Source organism: Neopsephotus bourkii, unplaced genomic scaffold, assembly GCF_033783945.1.
Source record: "Neopsephotus bourkii isolate Nb327-2 ecotype Australia unplaced genomic scaffold, CSIRO-AGI_Nbou_v1 NB_1767, whole genome shotgun sequence".
Lineage (NCBI taxonomy): Eukaryota > Metazoa > Chordata > Aves > Psittaciformes > Psittacidae > Neopsephotus > Neopsephotus bourkii.
The window spans coordinates 7,180,221-7,193,165 of record NW_026902241.1 but is presented as its reverse complement, the minus strand read 5'-3'; the positions used below and the strand labels follow the sequence as shown (position 1 = coordinate 7,193,165).

The following is a 12,945-nucleotide window of genomic DNA, read 5'->3' as shown; positions in this document are numbered from 1 at the left end:
TGTAATTTACAAACAATGCTTACACCATATACTCAAAGTTCTTGCTGCAAACTCATATGGCCTCACAGGAAAAGGCACCTTCACTAAAGAGTGTCCAGAAAAAGTCAGAAAAAGTTGCCAGTAGGAGTTTTTTTCCTGTTAGTAAAGTGTGCTTTAACTATTTAACAAGCTACAGTAATACTCAACAGAGTAAAACAGAAGTTTTCACTGCAAGTCATGCCCATCAAAGCGTACACAGTATAACCTCCACAACCTCTCTGTTACACCCCTAGCCCTTACCCTGCAGGGTTAATAAGGTGCAGCTCACTTCTGTCAGTAGAACATCACATTCTCATAATGGGGATGCTAAAGTTTGCAACCAGCTCCAGTAAAATTTTAGCAACTAGACTGATTTAGTACGCAATATACAACTACTTAACACAGCAGCACTCAAGATCTTCAAGGCAAGAAAGGGATACACTGCAGGTCCATTGTATGCAAAGTAAAGAGAAGGCATAGCTCATCATTTCTGAAGGAGTTAAAACAGGTCAACAGGGTAAAATACACACACAAATCAGTGGACAAAGCAAGCACTTACAAACATTTCACATCTGGCTTTAAGACAGCTTAGGTCTCCAATGATGACAGCAGCTTTTTTGAGCTCCTTTTTTTTAATATAAATATATAGAGAGATAAAAATTGGTTTTAAAGCTTTCTCTAACCTAATAAAACACACCCCATAACTACCTGTTAAGAGTTTTAAAACACTGCCCCATCTTAGGCAGGAGATGCTACTCCAATTCTTTACTCTGAAGGTACCAAGAAATAAACACTTACATGTGATAATCAAATAGTGCATAAAAATGCAACACATAAAATTCAAAACCATGGTTTTCCCCAATATACATACTTCATTATAGGCACTAGGAAAATAATTAAACTGAGAAATAAAGTTTACACTGGTTATATTCACCAAGAGTCTGAAGAGCAGTGGAATTTAACTCTGAACAAACATGTAACTCCAAGCACAGAAATAACTAGTACACAGTTCCCAACCAAGCTTTTCATTTGTGCATTTCAAATGTTTCCCTTTGTAAAGGGATTAACTTTTTTTTTTTTCATGCCACACAGATAACCATACACAAGTCTTCTCTCAGCTAAGTCAATGCAGGACACTGAAATCCATACATTCTGTAAGTTCTGTACGTCCTAATATCCACCTCCAAGTAATTATGCAGCTCTTAACGCTATAAGCACAATAACTGCTGTTATGGACAGACTGAACAGACTGCCATTCAAAGAAGTAAAATACCTGGTTTGACACATATGAAAATTACTCTTCTCAGTTGCAGAAAGTAATAAACTGTTTATCATCATAGAAAACATTTTTAAAAATCCCAAATCAGCATTTATGGATAACATTTCAGGAAAAAAACACGGGCTTCTGCTACTGTTGTCCCTACTCAGTGGAGACAATGTCTTGTGCTCACTTTCCTCCTGATCTCTAAGATCTGATCTTGTTCCGTCTCAAATCTGCCATAGAATTTAATCTTGTTACCTATACAGCAAGATCATGCTTCACTTCCTGGTTTTCCCCTTTAAAAATCCTTTAAGACCATTTCAAATTTTTTACACAGTTGAATGTACTTCACTTTTCTTAAAAGATCTCCCTAGACCCTGATAAACCTATTTGAATTACAAAGTTCTGCTAAGCTAAGGCCAGGAACAAGACAACAAAAGCTCAATACTCTAATCATTAAAACTTGTTGCTGAATACTCTTCTTGAATTCAAGATCAATGAGGTACTGGCTACTGCAGAAGTACCCTACTTGCAATATGCATGACCAAGGCAATAAAACTTAATATTTAATAATATTAATAATAAGAATATAATGCCCCTACACAATTTAAATATAAATCCCCCAAGATTACATGTAGCTAAACCATACTGGAGCCCCAAAATTTTTGCTTTATCCTCGCCAGTAAATTATTTTCATTTTAGCATATAGGAATTTATGAAGCCTATGATGCATAAAGCTGGATATGGAGGGGGGTGAGGGATGGACACAACAAACATAAAATGTAAACTATCTTTAGCTTGTTACATACCTCAGTGGTGTACACATAAACAGAAATTAGATATATAGTAAGAATGAAAGTTTTTGTGATTTATATGAAACTTTGACAAATTTTATGTTCCATTATACTATATTGAGATTTTATTGAGCACGTCTTATCCCTCTTTTTTATTCCTAAGCTTAACTCCAAGTCAGTTTTTTCCAATTTCAAAGACTTTGACCAGAAGGAATCATCAGAATGATCTAATGTGGCCTCCGATACATCATAGGCCATTACTTTTCATCTGAAAAAGAACTGCTCTGACATTAATCATTACAAATTGGTTTAGAGAATATCCAAGGTCATCATAACTTGACTCTGCTAATACATGGAATTAAAAGTTCATTTCTAGATGGATTCTTCATATTTCCAAAAGAATTCTGAATCACTCCAAATCTGATTTAAAACAATTCTCAGCTCTGAAGCACATACATCCCAATGGCTAAATGGTACAGTCTCCTTACGTACTTTCACCATAAATTTTGAACTTTTTTGCCTTACAAAATCACATTCTCCAAACTATCCAAATGGCTAAGAAAATGGAGCAAGGGGATAAAGAACATCAATACAAGCACTAATCTACTTTATGTAGTTGTGCTCAGAATGACCTCAATAGAGAGAATACTTCAAATACCAGATGTATTTGTAATCAAGTACATTGTTTTGCAGCTAAATGTAACTACAAATATGAGACACGCTCTGTAGGTCCCAACCATAAATAAAATATTTTCAGTGTTTTAGTTGCTGAGCATGATCTAGCAACAAGATCCATAGGCAGGATCTGAGCATGCTGGAGATTATGATTCATTGTGTACATCTGCAATAAAAAACAAGTTTTACGCCATATCTGCAGCAGTGCTGTATTCATCAAAGGAAAAAAAGCAGGTTTAGCTGGTGTATATACATTTCAAATGACAAGTACCATCAACTTAGATTACGGGGGGAGATAAGGAGTCTGGATTTTCCTCATGTGGTACATAAACCCTGTCACTGGGATGCTTAACAAACAATATTCTTCTGAAGGACTACTCGGAGATCTGGAAGTCAACTCTCTCAGCTTCTATATTATTTGTGTCCTAAAGCTTACTGGTAGAAAAAAAAACAACCTGTGTGGGTTCCCCCACTTACCAAAGGTTACTGAGATAGTCAGCTTTTGCTATTTGAATACATGTATGATTTAACAACACTTTTGTCCAACTTGAAAATGAAATTCAGGAAAAACTCTTGATGGAGTGTGCATTGAAATTACCTAACCTGTTCATTCCAAATGGTATTGGGGGGGGGGGGGAAGCTGTAATAAGGAATTTTTTAGAAGAACAAAGAACTTAAGAGGGAAAGCCTGCTCACATAAGAACGGTCTAGGAAATGCAATAGCTAAAGGAGAAAGTGTCCCTTAATTTTTCCACATTTCATACTGCAAGTCATTTCAACACAAACTCTCCTCTCACCAAAAAGATTTGCATGTAGAGATTGTGACAAAACAGAAGATTATTTATTCAAAACCTGAATATCACATTATTTATATTTTTAATATAGAAATAGCAAATTTCTCTAAAAGAAAACACATTAAATACTTCCTAAAAAATCTTACTGAAATGCCTAATAAAGAAACGCACAAATGTCAGTAAATTATTTTCAAGTGATCCAAGTCAGTGAAATATATTCAGAACAATTTTAACAGAAAAACCTGACAAGCTTATGATCTTTGCTTTCTGAAAACAAACAGTATAATATGTCTATTTAGGATTATATGTCCTTGAATAACACACTCTCAACTTCACCTGAAGTTGGGATTTCATATTAAATTAATGGAAGTTTAAGGAAGCCTCAACAAACTAGCTTCAATACTAGAAAAACTAACTGTTACTGGACAGTGTGGGTTGCAATACCCACTTCTATAGTGAAATGACTATTCAGCGAGCATGTCTGATCATAGGAAGCTGTTTAATCACTGCAGAACTTAATCCTACATGGATGAGTTATAGCAGTTATGCTAATACTGTATTTCAGCAGCACTGTGAAGCCATGAAATAGTTCTACTAATCTAAATGCATCTCAAACTCACATTTCACTTTTTTTTTTAAATTGGAAAAAACAGTTTAAAAATGGACAGAGATTGTTCCACTTCAAAATGCTACATCATAAAATTTAATATTATTTAATTGTATTTAACGCTTATCACTGTTTACTTTATCTGAAACAGGAATTGTAAATTTGTCCCTACTCACCACACATTTATTGATTTGTGAATTATCTAAAGAAAACAAACAACAGTCATGTGATAATTCACTGCTAATGATATGCAATTAAATAATTTCATGAAACTCGTCATTTAATAGGCACAGAAAAATATCTGCTTCAAAAGAAAAGCAGATTACTTAAAAATCATGCCATTAATGAGAGCTTATCAACCCAAGAATTTCTGCAGTTGTCTTTCTGTAAGTCATCATAATTTCATGTAATTAAAACTTTTTTTAACCTGACTTTTCACTGCAGTTTACTTGCATCCTGTAAGACTACAAAGTTCCACTACCAAATAAATGCCAGCTTTCTGCTCCTTAATAATGACACACTGTTCAGGGCTTCAACAATATGAGACCTTTCAACTTTTCCACATCTTACAAAACCTTTTAATGTAGTGTTTTATCTGCAATGATTTTGGGCTTTGTGTGTATCTAATTCTAAGGTTGTACCGAAGACTAGTCATCAGTATTCAGTATGTACAATATGCCTTCTGAAAAAACTTTATTAACTGTGCCTAATTATTGCAGGCAACCAATCTTACTTTCTGCATGTGACCTCTATTCACCTAACAGTTGAAGCTCTGAAGTTCTGCTTGAATTACCATGCCTTGCCATATCCGCCGAGATCTTCAAAAGAATTGTGTGTCTGCACTTTAAAGTTGTTAATTACTCCTTTTCACTTACTCTTTCACATTTTTGGCCAAATTAGTCTAGCATCACACACTGAGCTTTCACCCCAGAATAAAGCTACCCAATATTTAATCAGAATAAAGCTGTGTTGGTTAAAACAGACATTCAAAACTCCTTAGTAAAGCAACCAAGCCATTTCTTCATTTATTTGGATTAATGAAATAAAACACATTTAAGTATCACTGTAGCAATTCTTTTTTTCCCCTTCTTACTGTCTACTGGTGTATTTCGTACATTTTCGCTTTTAGAATATTCTTCATCATTGGTAACTAAAGAAACAAAAACAACACAAATTATCAAGTCTTTCCTCCACATTAACTTCCTTGCCTTCTCCTTGTTATTTCTCTTTAGATATGCAGAAAACAGCTGCTACTTAGAGAATTCTCTCAGGCTGAAGGGCTCCCACTGAAAATACTGCATTTAGTTTTCTCAGATGCCGAAGAAATCAAAGAGGAAAATATTAAGCTGATTGCAAAATCAGATCTGAGGACATTTTTTTATAACATAAATATGAGAAAAAAAACGACTACATTAGAAAACATACTTCTAGTACTTGGAATACAAAAGCTTAAGATGATACATTTGAGTTTTAAACCCCCTCTTTTTCCGACATGCAAGCAGTGCGATAGATTTCAAAAAGCCAGCAAAATGAGGACCCATGACAACAGACACTTCATACAGAGAAAATGTATGGAACAGGACAGAACAAGCATCTTCCAAATTTGTATCTTCCACATTAAAGGTAAGGAGGGTTTAACTTTTACCGCAGCCATTCTTTGTAAAGTGCAAGATTTAAGAGTCAAAGAATTAATAACATTATTAATATTATTATTAATAAAAACAACAACAGCAAAAGGAACCCAAACCAAACCCCACCACACCAAAAAGACAAAACTCGTTTGCCTTTAGTCACTAGGTTCACAAAACAAAAAAAAAAAAAAGAAAACCAAAACAAAACTTCTTCACCTCTTGTCTTTCCCACCAGATAAACCAGGGCATTATCACTGTTTAATACAAGTTTTAATTGAGTACTGTCACTGGTGGGAAGAAAACTGCAGAACCACTACTTTCCATATCAAACAAAGCAGGTAATTAACAGCTATTCTGGCACAATCCCTTATCACCAAAATACACAACACTGTTAAGTTCTCTCAATGCCAATGCTTTCCTTCAACAAAGGAAAGCTGATGTTTCAGGGTCACATTCACTCCCTTAATACACAGGCATAAATTTACTGCTCAGTCAGACACCTATAATTAAACACAAGAAGAATATAATTCTAATATTCAGACAGGCTGGCATATAAGTGGGATATTTCCCCCTGTAAAGATGATTGCCTTTCATTTTTTGGTTTCAAGTAGCTACAGTTCACTTAGTTTTGATTACACAGCAATTAGATATGCAAATACAAGAGATCTAAAAAAATGCTTTTTCAAATGTCAGATTGTAAGCAATCAAGCCTATTCTTTTCTCCTGTAAACACAAGCTATTCATTAAATAGCTATTGTCTTAAAAACATTCCAACAGATTGCATTTATCAGGGTTTTAGAAGCAAATATGAAGTGCATATCCTTCAGAACACAGCTCATCAGGGAACGAAAATGATCTTACAATTAATTTAATATATACATGATAGCGGTTAGCTAAATTGGAATTAGAAATCATATTCTTTGGGCACTCTGGTACTGTTATTATCAACACCTAAGCTCACTGCATCTTCAAATTAACAAAAACTCATTAGCTTAAATATTCAATGATACTGTTCTGGAAGTAAAATTCACAGAAAAAAAGCAGAATTATTGAGTATTTTTTCACTGTACACTAAAAATACATTCATATAAAGAAAGTCACTATGAAGCCACATGGTTAGTATAATTTTTGCAAGAGTAGCCATTTTGACATGCATACTCCTTCATTTTGAGGACCCACAGATAGGTTCTACTACCAGTGCAGACTTACAATTTCATGCACCTGGATCACATGTGCTTGGTTCTTTGTGACCCATTTCATAGGGCATCTAGAAGCAGCCCACAGCTCCAGAGATGTACTCATCAAAGGTTAAAACCATGGGAAAGGATGTTTGGCAGCAGCTTGGAAAAGCCTCAAAATGCAGAACTACTCTTAATATTACATGGTAATGATATAAAAAATTGTTACCCGCATCCATGGTCTGTCACTGACCATTTGAAAGCTTGCTCCTGCAAAACTCTGAAGAACGAAATCGGATAGGGGCAGAGATTTGTTGGTCGGTTGTTTCTCTAAATGATCACAAAATCACCTCCAAGCTATCACAAGGGGAAAAAAGATCTCCCAGAGAAGCCTGTGTTTTCAGTGACTCAGCTATGAGGAAAAGGCACTAACAACAGAAGCTGAAACAGCTCTTTCCTAAGGCTTAGCTTTCAAGCCAGGTAACTAAAGTAAATAAAATGCTTTCCTAGTTGACTCCATGATTGCCAACCACCCTTCAAGATGTTTCTTGCAGAAACACAGATCTTTTTTCAAAGTCAAGATGCTCAAGGCAGAGATCCACTTAAAAACCTGAAAAAAAAGAAACAGTTTAACTCTGAAACCCAGCTGTAGGGTCTGAAACATTCTGGAAAACCAGATCCAAGGAAAAAGCTGCAAAGGCTTTTTACAAGAACTGACATTTATGAGCTAACAGATGAAAGTGTGTCATAAATTATTTGACATTTGAGGGTCTTCAAATTTGTTTCATTTTTTCCCCTTAAACGTCAACTTCATTTTACCTTTTCCTCCTTTTGTAATAAAGAAGCCTTATTCAACCAGCCAGTGACGCAAAACTCATTGCTTGTCAGTTTGCTGTTGCCCTGATGCGACGTTTATATCCCTTCTGTTGCTACTTCCTTAAGGGTCACTATAAACAACTGTCTGAGCAGCAAATGCAACCTGAGTATTTGAACTCCCACCCAGTACAGTATGACTTAAAGAATGATACTGCTGACAGGAGAACCTGAACATTCCTTGCCAGTGGTGCCCCTTCAAACGCTCCCTCATCTATTATGTGGCTCTAAAGGACACTAGGAAAATCTGCATCTAATACTGTGAAAGGCCAGGATCTGAGAAGTATACTCAAAATGCCAGATTCTTGAGTTTCTGCATCTGCAAAGATTGGAAGTACAGCATTATCTAGTTAAATTTACTATACTTAATACAACAACTTGCAAAACCAGCCAATTTAAAGTGAATTTAATAGGAACACATGTAATAGGCCAAGTACAATTCATTTTATCCTGTTACACTTTATTCTACCTGGTTGGATATTCTCATATAAGCCATGAAACACATACTCAGTTGTGATGCAAACAGTAGATCTGAAACCTGCAGTGACCAAATAAAATCAGATCTCGTTAAGAGAACTGAAACAATCAATATCACATGTGGGTTTTATTTCTTCAAAACATTTGCTTCTTCAGATGTATATAGAAAACATAGCAAATTCAAAGTTTCTGATTTTTCTTAGAAATGAAGAAGTGTTGAGTTTTTTAAAAGGAAGTTTAATTTTACTACCAACTTAACTATTCTAAAAAGATGCACTTCAAGCTAAATGTAACTTATTTAAAATGCTGAATACTTGAAAAAAATCTATTAATCAGGCTGAGAAAAAGAAGGAAAAAACAAACTGGCATTTGCAATACCCCTGTCTCCTCACCACATACTGACTAATTTCCAGATTAGTTTCAGTATTTCAAACTGCATTAATAACTACAAAATTTATCACTTATTTTGGCTTGTAACACAGCTTATCTTAAGACCTTCCCTGATTTATGCTGTTATGAGTCAGTGTGAGTTAGCAGATAGAAGGTCTAGGTCTTTTTGTCAGTCAAAATTTAAGTGAACATTCAATTCCAGTGTTGTCAACCTGAAATACAGATGACTGTTTCAAAACCTCCTCAAAGACTACTTGGTCATTTGAAGCTCATTTATGCACTAGGTGGAGTCTGAATGTAATATATATATTATGAACACAAAACAACCTGTGCTTTTCTCTACAAAAAAATTCATTCTAGATCTTAAATTTGTCAACTACTAGCTTTCAAATTATGTATTACAGTGTGTTTTGTCAGGTCAGCAAGCTAGTTAGAATACCACCAAGACCCCAAGCAACCTAAAAAATTCCCTTGTATACATATGGTTGTAAACATATGGAACACTTGAAATCAATGGTACTGCATCTTAAGTGGCTCCCAAATAATCCTGTAGAGTGGACCAATTAAATCAGTCAGCGAATTCACGTGATTTGACAGTTGGCTAAATGTGGTTTGGCATTCCAATCCTTTAGCAATGTCTGATTGCTAGGGAAGCATTAACCGTTTCTATGCAGCTGCAGAACTTAGCATTCCAGATAACCATTTCTAAAAACACTCCAAACTGTACACAAGCAGTGATAAAGTTGGTATTAATATGCAAGGGGTCCCATCTTTCAAAAACCTGCTTCTTCCTTACACAAGACAAACATGCTATTGCTAAAGTAAACAGCAGCTTTCTCACAGAACAGACCAGGTGCTGTCAGCACTTCTTTCCTTATGCTTCCGAGTGCCACCACAGCAGAAACACTAAGGACCAATAAGTTAAGGTACATGATCATACCCACGAAGCAGGGTAGGGTGAGGGGGTGCAGGGTAAGCATACCAAAACCCTCAAACAAATTGCTTATCTAGGCCCAAAAGTCAGGTCTGTCGTCCAGAGTTTAAAGACCTCTTCAATAGAACAGGAACCAGCATTTTGGAGAAACACGGGAGCCACAACACACAGAATCACAGAATCCTTTAGGCTGGAAAAGACTTTTAAGATTATCAAATCCAACTGATAACCTAACAATGCCAACTCAAACACTAAACCAGGTCCCCATGATTCAGACAAGATTCATAGCATGAGATATGTGTCCAATTGGTCAGAATAGTAGGGAAAGATTTGGAACAAGTAACAACTGCACTGGACATCCTAACCACAGAAGAAATTATTATCATAATTAACATAATCAGAATTATACCCACATATTTAGATTATATGCACTTGCTGGCCATGTGCCAGAAAAAGGCATTCAATTAGCAGGCTGCTCTTTGCTTTTGAAGAAAAAATCCTTCCATCCTGCATGGAAAAACACCATTATCGTACTTGCAAAATGATGCCTAAAAGCCAGGACAGTTAAGTTCATAATTTCATTACCTATTTTACTTCTGTCAGGACTAAAAATAGATCTCAAGAACTCTAGTGGAGATACCAATAAATCTTAATCTTCTTAATCATTCCTCATGTTGCACCTACAAATCACCTATAGAAACCTCTAGCCAAGTCTGAGGGCAATGCTGTTAGCTACTCTCCACATCTCTTCAAAAGCTACTAGATTCAAGAGTTTATGTTCCATTTAGTTTAAGGCAAGTAAATACTGCAAATTCACCAATCACCGTGACTTTCAGAAAATATTTTTTATGATATTTTTGCTGTTGATTTGTCCTTCCCTTTCACATGGTCTTTCTGCATGTCAAATGATTTTTACTGTTGATGACTTAGTAGCTTGAAAGCCTGTCATGAGTTGAGATCATTCACTACCTTCATACAAATATATGAAGTGCTGCTAAAAACCAAGTCAGTTTAACGTACTTTCATGGCATCTCATCATACTTTCAGAGGGTAAAAGAAGCACCATCCAATTTCACCCTCCTACTGTAATAAGCATGTGACTGTTCAGAAGGAGGTCAGCAAGTACCAAGATGGAAAAAGAAGCCAGAGAAGATATCCCTAGAGACTAAGAGGAACCATATGTCAAAGCAAGGAAAACTACTGTGACTTATGAAACAAGGGAGAAGTTCATGGAAAAAAAAAGTTTCCCTAGGAGGGAGGGAAGGAGCCATTTTCACAGTCCTGCAAAGACTTGAGAATAAAAAAACCAAATCCCGTAGCTCTGGCTATGAAAATTAACTGCTCAGTAAACGATTCTGGACTGTTCTCTATACTGCCATACAGTTAATTCCCCAGAAATACCAGCTCTTCAGACATGAACTTGCATGCCCAGCAACTGTGGCAAATTCACTTTTTTATACCACCCAGGCACCTCCTCCCTGTACTGACTCTACCTGTTCTCATCAAATATTTTACATAATTCTGTAACATCTTCTCATGAAACCAACCAAAAATTTGGTATTTCCATTGGTTTTCTACAGCCAGGGCCCAACTTCAGCTGCCACTTATTTCACTGTCAGGCATGCACGAGCTACTGCCTGAAGTCGCTCTTTAATGATGTTACTCTCAACACCCCAAACCAGCCTCATGTCTTCTTCAGTCTGTTAATGTTAGAGGACAAGATTTTGGTTGCCTTGTAGGAATACTGTTCTGAATTATGATACACATTTTATCCAAGAATTACTCACATTACCAAGTCTGTCAAGCAAGCATGAATACTGTATGTTTTGTGTGTTCCATAGTGAGTTTGTGGCACTTAATCAAATCAGATACTACAATATGACAGTTAGTATAACTTAAACAGTCTCCAACAGCTTCAGCGCTGGTCACTGATCAGTTAAACACTTTACTACTGTACAAATAATGAGTTTTCTTTACCAGAAAGACAGATTTCTGTACCTGGCTTTAACAATCATTTGAGTAAGTTTTCATCCATTCATGCAGGTACTCAAAACATACTTAAAACAGAGTCATTATGAGTTTACAAGGGGTTTCTTTAAAAAATATATTCACTGTGTGCATTCACTTGAGTGAGTTCTACAGGCATCAAAATACTACCCATTTATTGCCTAAAAGATGTCAAAAATGTGAATTAGCAGACAGAAACTGCTAATTATTCTCAGAAAAGGCTTATAAAAATGTGCAACTGTTTGTCAAAAAATCCTTCTCCATCTGCAACAGGATGAACTGTCCCACTGCATACCCACCAACTTCTACAGAGCTATTTGGATTTCATTCATATTCTTAATATACTGTATTGTAGGCCATACCTAGCACCAAGTAAACAAGCGCGATTAGTAACATCTTTTAGTCCCAGTCTAGGAAAGGCAAAGGCTAATGCAGGCAGCAGATCTGAGAAAAGTGAAAAATTGTCACCATCTAAAATGAAGCTTGAATGTCAAACTGCTCAGGCATCTTAGGAATTAAGATTTGTGATTGTTATCATACAGTTGACTTTTCCAAGTTGAAAAGGAATTCAGTATCTTACCACAAGGAAATACTACAGATTAGTTGTCTATATCTGGAAAACAATAAAGTAGCAAAAAGTTAAGTATATCTTCTAAACGTTCAACCAGTAATTTAAGTATTTGGTTTCTCAACAGTGGTATCTTATTTTGTGCTTACTCTTCTGCTCCATGTAAAAGAGCTTCTTACCAGTCTCAGTCAAATTGCTAAACCTGACCCTAAGAAGCCACATCCAGGATGATAAAAAGCAACCTGTACTCTGACTGCCAGCAACCTCCAACCGCCCTCACCCCCCCAAAAAATATGGAGAACCAAGAGCTGTCAGTAACTGACACCTACTCAAAAAACACACAGCCATGCCGCCTTCCTCCCTGAGCCAACAGGGTCTGCCTCCATTCCCACATTTAAGTGGACTCAATCTTCAGGCACTCCAGGGAAATTCCTACAAGCCTCAAACCAAGTACAGCCTTTCCCACACAGAACAAGCAGAGTTTCATGATGCTCAGCAAACACACTCAAACACAACCCTGAACACAAATTACTTCTGGTAAGCAAGCTTATAATATCACAACAGTAATTCCTAAGAAAGTTCTTTAAAAAAAACAGCCTTATTTCAAACACAAAATCATCCAGCAACAGGCAGCCAAACAGGTTAAGATTTTAACCTAGAAAAATCTGGACATACTTTAATGGTGCTGATAAATGAAAATCTAGGTAAAGTCTGTGGCCCTTCAGAGTGCATCATAAA

General features: G+C 36.1%; 1 protein-coding gene across 9 annotated transcripts in view; it reads right to left on the bottom strand.

Moving 5' to 3' along the window:
* Positions 1-12,945, bottom strand: part of QKI (QKI, KH domain containing RNA binding) — a 155,451-nt gene that overhangs the window by 68,826 nt on the left and 73,680 nt on the right. The gene's annotated exons all lie outside the window — the stretch shown is intronic.